The sequence below is a fragment of the Salmo trutta genome, chromosome 24 (genome assembly GCF_901001165.1).
Source record: "Salmo trutta chromosome 24, fSalTru1.1, whole genome shotgun sequence".
Lineage (NCBI taxonomy): Eukaryota > Metazoa > Chordata > Actinopteri > Salmoniformes > Salmonidae > Salmo > Salmo trutta.
In genome coordinates this window covers 12,870,890-12,881,117 of record NC_042980.1, presented here as the reverse complement: position 1 = coordinate 12,881,117, position 10,228 = coordinate 12,870,890, and the positions used below count along the sequence as shown (strand labels likewise).

The 10,228-nt window shown below is 41.3% G+C and overlaps 1 protein-coding gene across 8 annotated transcripts in view; it reads left to right on the top strand.

Moving 5' to 3' along the window:
* Window positions 1-923: 923 nt before the first annotated feature.
* Window positions 924-10,228, top strand: part of LOC115160709 (bromodomain adjacent to zinc finger domain protein 2B) — a 98,949-nt gene continuing 89,644 nt past the window's right edge. For 4 of the 8 annotated variants that reach the window (XM_029711007.1, XM_029711013.1, XM_029711012.1 and 1 more), the window contains exon 1: window positions 924-1,163. The gene's annotated coding sequence lies outside the window, so the exon portion shown is untranslated. The remainder of the gene's footprint in view (window positions 1,164-10,228) is intronic. The other 4 variants (XM_029711014.1, XM_029711010.1, XM_029711011.1 and 1 more) reach the window with 1 other exon arrangement.

Below are 10,228 nucleotides of genomic sequence, written 5' to 3'. Positions count from 1 at the left end.
AAATGGAAGGATTTGGTGATTAAATGTAGCCTATATGTCTCAAAAGCGTTAAAAAAAAAATGCAAATCTAAAATGTCTTCTTATATGCATTCTAGTTAAATTGAACCACAAACATATATTTGTTTTGTCTCTTCCCCCCGTCAATTTGATGATTCAATGAAAGTTATCTACATAAACTATCAACATTTTCAGTGTTTGTTGAATGTAATATTTTGCATCCCCTGACTAGGTCACAAGGTCTCCGCTCAGCCTGTTGTGGATGTCTGATCAAAGAAAGAAAAAACACAATTAGGCACAGAGGCTTTGCCCAACTCTAGAAGATGTGCTATCAGATAAGAAGACTGAGTTTCTGTATTACTGCAAATTATCATAAGACACTTAATCAAAAGACCAATGGTTCACATATTCAAATGGATCTGTGATTATGTAATCTTTCAAGATGTACCTTTTTAATGTATCACATATTGTATGGTCCCAAGATAAAAACAGTGTTCACCCACAGCTAAAAAAAAAAAAAATGGTGTTTGTGTAATCTTTTCACGTATTGTTTGATTAATTATGCATTATGCATTTTGTTACATAATTGCAATGACCTAATGTACAAATAAATAATCTGTGTATATACACTGCCATATCTTTTCCCAGTTTTTCCACCACTGCATTCCACATTCATCCTCAGCATACACCCTTATTAGTTTACCACAATTACCCTAAACCAGTTTATTTAGCCTACATGTGATGTGTTGCTCACTTGATTTTTTTTTCAGACTCCTGAATCCAGAGTTTTGTTGAAATGCAATATCAATCATAGATTACTTCCAGGTTGAATAAAATAATACCTACCAGATGCATAGCCTGGTATCCGCTTACAGTCATTTCTAGCAATGAATTAAGTTAATTAATCAGACAAAAGTTTGCATTGTTGGAGCTTTTAGCTGACGTCACTTTTGTTCCTTGAAGTGAAGCTGAACAAACCTTGAGAAGAGTCTCCCTCAATCTGCTGTGTAGTAGTAGCCTAACTAACACACACACTCAATTACAGCCCAATTTCGTTCTTTATAATCTCCTGGCACTGTCCTCAAACAACGCAAATCTGGGGGAACATAACGCTATTTTAAATAGTAACTGACGAGAAGGAGGATACACAAAGTGACGAAAATAAGGTGAGTTTTCTTATGTTTTGTAGTGGGAAGTTAGCTTACGTTATCATTCATAACGACGCTCAGTTTACAATTTCGCTAGAGATTCAACGCTGTTAGCTAGATCTCTGGCTAGCTAGCTAGCACCTCGTTCTATCGACGCTGTCCAGCAGCTTGCTCTTTATCATGTAACCTATCCTGAGTGGAGCAGGTTGATACAAACTTGTCAATAATGATAACTTGTAAATGTATCAATATCAGCACCACTCGGGTTTTGTTACTTTAACTAGTTGCTAACTTAATGGCGAGATTCACGTGTATTTATATCACTTTTTACGGCGTAGACTTGAGTCGGTGACTGTCAGTGTCAGCTTGCTGGTTAGCTAGCGAGTCTCGTCTTTGTGTCCGTAGCTGGTGCGGCTTGACTGACCTTTTTTTTTTTTTTTTTTTTAAACGCGGAGTAAAACAAGCTATCAATGAATGTGTGACAGATAAATGGTGTTGGCTAGGTTTATAATCACTCGAAGTGTTCATTTGAAATGTTTTAAACAATGTTGCAGGCAGCTTATGTGGAAAGAGTGCGAATGCTGAGAAAAGGTCTGTTCAGTGTGTCTTGAGCTGAAGATGCCTAAAGTCTGCTCTTCATTGAGTAAACCTAATTTAAATCACATAATACATTATTTCTCTGGGGCTTATTTGTGTTGTAGCTAATGTTGTGACAATATGTTCGGAGGTGTTCGTGGAAATCACATCCGTGTCAGCCAGTCCACTGCTTGGGTCCGAAGCTCCTTTCCTCTTATCTTTTGTATGGCTTCGTATAAAGAAAAGCAACTGCAGCCCAGTAGAGTTGATTAGATGTCTCCCTTTGTTTATTACAATATGCACCATTTTTCTGCCCTCTCAACAACAAGCCACTCGCCATCTTGGGCAATTTAATCCACCCACTCTTTCCATTTCGAAGATCCAGAATGCTTATTAATTAGACACAAAAGTGATCAAATGTTTCACGAGGACGATACATGACGTCATCTGAAGTTGCGATAACATTTCATTCTTTGTAACTTTATAGATGACTGAGGCTATTGGTTTCATGTTTATAAGAATTTCTTTCACGAAGAGAAGGTTTAAACAATGCTAAGGCACACTGGCCTAATATGGCTCGTCATTTTGAAGGGTGACAGGTGGTGGGCTTGAGTGTTCTCAATGACTTATTGGACTGATTTTCATTTTCAAAATTAGGTGGATTAGGGGAAGGAATCCGTATTAGTTAAAATTCAGAGTCGTTAATGTGATGTGTGTGTAAAGGGTTGTTACTTTCAGAACATATGGCATTTGATTGAATAGATTGCCTAGGCAGGCTAATGCTCTACAAACCTATGAGCAGTCCAGACATCATATACAGTGTATTGTTGTGTATGTCACTCCTAACATTTTGTCTTATTCATGCCACTGTCCGAAAATGAACCTGATATTGTACCAGCACTAGGCTATACTGGTCTTTTGCTCTGCCAATCTGTGGTTCATTCAGGGAATTCTTTGAATGCTGCCTACCCCAAAAATGGTGTTCTTCTGAGAGCAGAATGCCTCTGCTCTAAGTGCTAATTGCTCCACCTCCTGTTTCTTTGTTTGGATATTCACTGCATAGCTTAAATGTAAAGGAGCAAATGTTTAGCTAAATATCCTGATGTGTGGTTTTTCTCTTATGGGAATGCCTTCCACTTCCTTATGCTGCATCGACTTGACATCTGCATCATTTTGTTGAGATGCTAGTAGGTAACCAACGGTGGAAATCAATGATGGGTTAATACATATCATTGGTGGTTAATTAAACCCCACCACACACACTCAAATGTACTTACACACACACACACAAGCAGTGCAGAGACATGCAGACACTGAGTTTCATCTCTGGTTACAAATGCCTATTGAGTGATTCTTCACGAAAGCAAGACACACAAAATACCAGGATTTGGGGGATTTTAACTAAATGTAATCTATAGAATGGTCCTTTTGGAGGAAGGATTGTTGACATATATTTGACATTTGTATCTAAAAGCATAAGTGAGAAATAATTCAAGTTGACATTTTGCGCCCAGGTCTCCTTTAACACTCCAGAATGTTTCACCTGTAGATGCTACAAAGCGAACATTGGTGTCCTAGGAAGCTTTACCGCTTGCTCTGTGAGGAAAATAAAATATTCTGCTTGTTCCCTAAGAGGTGATGTATAACCTGTGAAAACAAGTGTTAAATACAACAAGCCGCAGTCCTTGTCATGTGTTTTTGAATGTTTTAGTGTCACTTCAACTAGACTGCATTCAGAACGTGATTGTTTGTTAGGACCATTGATTCCACATGTCACATCTGTCTTTCCTTTGACACTGTTTTGCTTTTTCCACTGGTTCTCCAGCGGAATTGATTGGGCTTTGTAAATAGTTAATTGATAGTCAATTAACTATTGCGCACAGTCTAAGTGAAACGGCAAACATTATTCCCCTTACGGTCCATCATTCTAAATGTCTCAAGCAGCCATTCCAGCCAAGGAAGCAAGATAAATCAGATTACAGCCTTGATGTGTTATGCATGCCTCCAGTAACTGCCAATGAATCAACCATTAACCAGATACAATGCTGGAAGGTCACTGAATTTGCCTCATATTTATTCCGAGCTCATGTTCTTGAAAACAGTCTCAGAACGAGGGAACAGTAATGCATCGCAGCAAATCACCGGCTCCGGATGTGTGCTTTAGCATTAAGAAAAACAGCAGTGGAGCATTTGAATGTTTGGAATATCGTAGGGTCCTTCAAGGATGGAAAATCTCATCAGTAGCTCACGGTTGCTAAATTGCTTGAAACAGCACTTTTAAATGCTAAGCGCCCAATGGTGTGATTAATACAGTTTATTTTCAGCTCAATCATTATTTCCAGCTATTCATCCACTTGGGTACAGTCTAGCCTATTCTTTGCATGGAGTGTAATAGGTAGCTTATTGTAAAAGTATGCTATTATGCACAACACAAGTATATTCATGATTTAGCAACAACTGGTTAGTTAGTGTAACTGGTAGACTAATTCCCATATATGAGGTTTGTTTTTAACTTAGGCTAGGCTCAAGCAGACTAAACAGCACAATATAGCCTGTACCAGAATGTAAAACATTCAGATATTTGTTTAGGGTAGATGTCCTAATAGTGATGATAACATTTAAGTTAGCCTAATTTACCCCAAAAATAAGATGCAATGTGAACTTCCAAGATAGAGCTGTGTTCGAATACTCATACTGTATTCTACATACTTAATGAGTACATACTATCAGTTTATTTTAGTATACTGTAAACGAACGATATCGTTTCAGTTGAGCATACTAAAGCTTCGCCTGTCTACTGGAAGTTGATGCTGATGCTATGCTAGCTTGTTAGCAAAACAAATGACTAGCTAAACATTTTATGATTTTGGGTGTGTTCGTAAATTCAATCTGCAGTGCCAGAGTGCGCTCTGGGCGTTCGTAAATCCAGAGCGTTGTCAGATTTTAAATTCAGAGCGTTTCGCTCTTGGAGCGTTTAGAGCGCACACAGGACGCTCTGGCCCGAGGAGTACGCCAGGGTTGATCCAAGCGTTCAACGGCAGTCAAGCACCCAAGCTAACGTTGGCTAGCTACTTCCAGACACAAATGAGTGAACACCTCCACTCTGACCATTTTACTCGCCATAGTTGAGCTGGTTAGGCTGTTTTCATGTTATCCAACTGTGCTGCTGGCAACAACGACTATACCACCTAGCTAAGAATTTAAATATTTTTTTTTTACCTTTAATTTAATTAGGCAAGTCAGTTAAGAACAAATTCGTATTTACAATGATGGCCTAGGAACAGTGGATTAACTGCCTTGTTCGGGGGCAGAACGACAGATTTTTACCTTGTCAGCTCGAGGGTTCGATCTAGCAACCTTTTCAGTTACTGTAGTCAATAAATGTTGGTTAGATAGCAGATAGTTAATATACTGCCTGGCACGTTCGATGTATTAGTATCCAACTAACGTTAGGTAACTAACTAACATACCGGTACATATTGCTGTAATGCTATGCGGTTCGTAAGAATAGCGTAGCTAGCAAATTGTCAGCTAACATAACGTGTAACTTATTTGAAAAGTATATACTTTATTACATTGCTCAACATTTTCTTAATATTTGTCGTTAGTTCAATTCATTTGTGTTCGCTCTCATCAGACTTCGGCTGCATATTTTCCGCCATTTTCTTCAAATCCGAAAATGTTGTGAAGCCATGCCCATTTTCTGAAGAATTGCATTAGGGGCCCGAAAAGTACGGAAATAGTGTCATCTGCTTGTGTACTTTGTATTTTGTTGATGTTAGTACGACATCCGGGAACTTTTGGCATACTAACTATATCATACTATGACCAGTAAGCATACTATATACTCCATTCACGTCACGGTTAGTATGAGTATTCGAACACAGCTAAGGTTTTAATTTTCTTTCTGGTTGGTGTTCCTAATGGTCAAGATTAAAGAGTTTGTCACAAACGTGGGCAAATGTTTTATTTAGCTTACTGGGGTTAATATAGCTATCTCTATCCGCATTAGGCTAAATGAGATTGTTGTGATTTAGTAGCCTCTCTCTGTGAATAGTCACCATTGCCATCTTGAGTGTGAGTCTATTAACAAGGCTGGGGGGTCAGCCTCTTTTCTATCTTTTGGTGGGATGTGAAAGGGGCCCAAGTGTGTTTTGGCTCTCCTCAAAGGATGAACTAAACCCATCAGTAATTATGGCAGCCGTCCTGATGGAGGACTGGCAATTGTGCGTTTTCACACCATTTCTTTCCCCTGTCCCTCCTGTTCGTACCCTTTTTCACAAGCTTGCACTCATTAATCAAAGACGCTGAACTCCTGCTGAGGGCTGAGAGGTTCATCAAATTGGCAGCCGGTTCACTGTAAAGAACAGCATGGTGAGGCTGTTAACACAGGCATAAATAAATCTAAGGTTGTCTTTGTATGCAAACCATGGAGGTTAATACTGTATAATTCAATGTCCTCTCTTTTTGTTTTCATAATAAAATCAAATCATTTAAGGCTTGACGTGAGTCCTTTTGTAGGTCAGCGTTGACACATTCTGATTGGATGATCCGGAGAAACATTAGGCAGGGTCGTTTATTAGGAATATGTCAGGGAGTGGGAGATTACATATTTTCCCTTCTGGTTTATTTTTCCGCTCCTGGAGATGGTTGTCATGTCTTAGCTGAAGCAGGGATGCTCCAATGATTGAAGTCCCCTGCTGTGATAATGAGCTCCATGTTTGAAATGCCAATAGTTAGGCCTGTTTTTGTTTGGCTGCTTACTGCTATTTGCATCCTTAGCTGAAATTGCATGTACTGTAGTACACATTTAAACTGCTGGGATTTTGGAAGCCAGAGAGGGCTCTGGGATTTGGTGAATAGACTGTAGGATAGAAAAGTATATGTACAGCAATAGTTGAATAGGATGGCCTGGACTAGAATACATATGAAATTAGTAAAACGGTATGTATTATTAAAGTGACCAGTGTTCCATGTCTATGTACATAGGGCAGCAGCCTCTAAGGTGCAGGGTTGAGTAACCGGGTGGTAGCCGACTAGTGAGAGTGACTATGTTCAGAGCAGGGTACTGAGTGGAGGCAGGCTAGTGATGGCTATTTAACAGTCTGATGGCTTTGAGGTAGAAGCTGTTTTTCAGTCTCGGTCCCAGCTTTGATGCACCTGTACTGACCTCGTCTTCTGGATGATAGCGTGGTGAATAGGCCGTGGCTCGGGTGGCTGAGGTCCTTGATGATCTTTTTGGCCTCCCTGTGACATTGGGTGCTGTAGATGTCCTGGAGGGCAGGCATTGTGCCCCCGGTGATGCGTTGGGCAGACCGCACCACCCTTTGGAGAGCCCTGCTGTTGCAGACGGTGCAGTTGTCATACCAGGCAGTGATACAGCCCGACAGGATGTTCTCAATGGTGCATCTGTAAAAGTTTGTGGGTCTTGGGGGCCAAGCTGAATTTCTTCAGCCTCCTGAGGTTGAAGAGGCGCTGTTGCGTCGCCTTCACCACACTCTGTTTGGGTGGACCATTTCAGATTGTCAGTAATGTGTACGCTGAGGAACTTGAAGCTTTTCACATTCTCTGCTGCGGCCGTGTGGATGGGGGCTTGCTCCCTCTGTTGTCTCCTGAAGTCCACAATCAGCTCCTTCATTTTGTTGACGTTGAGGGAGAGGTTATTTTCCCGGCACCATTCCGCCAGGGCTCTCACCTCCTCCCTGTTGGCTGTCTCTTTGTTGGTAATCAGCCCTACTACTGTTGTCATCTGCAAACTTGATGATTGAGTTGGAGGTGTGCTTGGCCACGCAGTAATGGGTGAACAAGGAGTACAGGAGGGGTCTGATCACACACCCTTGTGGGGCCATTGTGTTGAGGATCAGCGTAGTGGAGGTGTTTTCCTACCTTCACCACCTGGGGGCAGCACGTCAGGAAGTCCAGGACCCAGTTGCACCGGGCGGGGTTCAGACCCAGTGCCCCAAGGTTAATGATGAGCTTGGAGGGTACTATGGTGTTGAATGCTGAGCTGTAGTCAATGAACAGCATTCTTACATAGGTATTCCTCTTCTCCAGATGGGATAGGGCAGTGTGATGGCGATTGCCTCATCCGTGGATCTACTGGGGTGGTATGCAAACTGCAGTGGGTCTAGGGTGTTGGGTAAGGTGGAGGTGATATGATCCTTAACTAGCCTCTCAATGCTACGTATGTATTCCTAATTCAGGACCGCTGGTTGCAGTATGCGTGAAGACGTTCACTGGCTGTTATAACCATTCCACTCACACACCAAGATTGTGCTTCAGCAGCGCCCCGTTTTATTTATTGATCTTCATGCATTTAAAATCGGTCACTACTGCCACAAAGGCTTGCCATTTTAGCTGTGCTAGCAGGTCTACTGCAGCCACGGTTTTAAAGATGCACTGTGCGGAAATCACTCCGCCATTTCCTGGTTGCTAAAATTGCTAATTTCAGTTTGTGACAAAACAAGCATGTATAGTCTAGAGAAACATTGTACCATCTAAACTGCTGTGAAATATATTTTCTATAAACAAAAATGTTGTATTTTCAGCTGTTTTGAAGCTGGTGTGCAAAACTGAAATTAAGACTCAAAAACGAAACTTAAGAACGGGAAGCATAGAAATAGCTTATATAGAACAGATCTACTGCTTAGACTTGCTTTCAATGAGTGACAGATCTGTAACTCACATTTCTATGTGCATTTAGTCAGGTCTCCCAAAAAGTTACACATTGCAGCTTTAAATATTACATTTATCGAACACCGCATGAAATTACAAGGAAAATGGGAAAACAGTTGTGAATGTGGGTCAGTAGAGACCAACATTGGACACATTCTGCTTTGTTGATTCAAGCTCTGCTTAATGTCTCCCAAGATGCAGGAGGGGGAAGGAGGGAAAAGGACCCTGCCACTCCACATGATTGTAGGAAAGACGGATGACATTTGTGCATTTAGAGCAATGCTACTCCATTCCCCTTTAGTCTCCATTACAACTCTTCCAGACACTTTTCCATGTTAACAATACTTGTTCAATTTATTTAGTTAGTAGCCTAAACAGCTTTATTGGATCATGGCACCAACTGCAGAAATCTGCTTCAGCTGAGTGGTTTAAAATGATCCCTAGTGTGTGGAAGGAGTGGATTATCAGGAATTATTTGTATGAGCATGGAGATGTCTCACAACATGTGGGCCTACTACACTCCAGTAGGCGGGATTATTAGGCTCTTCATCATTTCGGCTACTGCTGCATCATCAGGTGAAGACACAAGATTACGTTATCAGGAATGAAAGTGTTACAAGTTGTGACCGGGTATTGCGATAGGCCTACATGTTTGAGGTTGGTAAATGACCTGAAGACGTTAAGACGCTGTTAGTTTGACAGACAAAACGGTCTTCTGCTGAACTCCCTAATAAACGGGGAAACTCTGTAATCCATCACAGCTGTGTGGATGGGAAAAGGAAACTTGGAACATAACTGTTTTTTATTACTCATTACTGTTGTTGAGCTTTCTCTCAAGGTAAGTTTCATGCTATTGTCTCTCTTCTTTAAGTGATGCCACGGAAAGACGGCTAGCCGTAACATGAGAAGGTTCAGCCCATGCAGTTCAAAAGGAACTACTGGGAAAGACCTTTTATTTGAGGCCGGGGAGTGACCTTTTACGCTCCCAGCACTGGATGAAACATCAGAGGAAAGAGATAATATCTTTCTCCCGCTCGCCCTCTGCTGCTGTTCAAACCACAAAATGGCACAGATGGAGTTGCAGGAAGAGCCTCTCTGTTGTGGTGAGGCCTAAATAGTGTATTAATTGCACTTTGCAGAGGTTGTTATTGATGTGTGAGTTGTGTGGAGATAGAAACGGCTCCTCCAGGCTATGGCAAATCCTATGGGAGAGCTCCCCGGTGTAATCCAAATATTTAGAGCTAATTTAAACATACAGGCAGGAGCACTGGCATCTTTTAGGAAACAACTAATTTCTCTCTGTCCTACCATTTTTGGCACTCGGGGATGCAAAAGCACTCCCTCTTGTCAGAACATCTCAGCGTTCCTCAAGTGGATTTAAATCCTGTTGCTGATAAAGGCGTAGGATTGTGTCCTGGGAACGCCACACAACCAAGGATCCAAAACGTTTATCATTTGGGTCTATTTCCTCTGATTCTGTCTCAAAAGAGAATAATATCTCATGTTCTCTCTCCGGTCATGTTTTAGACCAGAGCCAACATGGCAGGGAAGGGTTTGTCCAGGTGACTCTGAGAAATTATTTTGTTTGTTCTTGTAGCATTTGGAAACCATTACAGCTGTGCAGCCCTGCTGGTTTGATCATGCTACACAGTGTAATGAGTGGTTAAGACCTGTTGCTGGCTGGGCCGTAGAATCTGTGTCCACTTGTTACTCCGTGATGAGGCGTTCTTTAGTCAGCCCATGCAGTTGTATGTAGGCTTAACCTTCTCCAATGTGCCTCAGTCTTGGCCTGTAGGCCTATTTATATTGATTTTCTTAACCAACATTGAAAC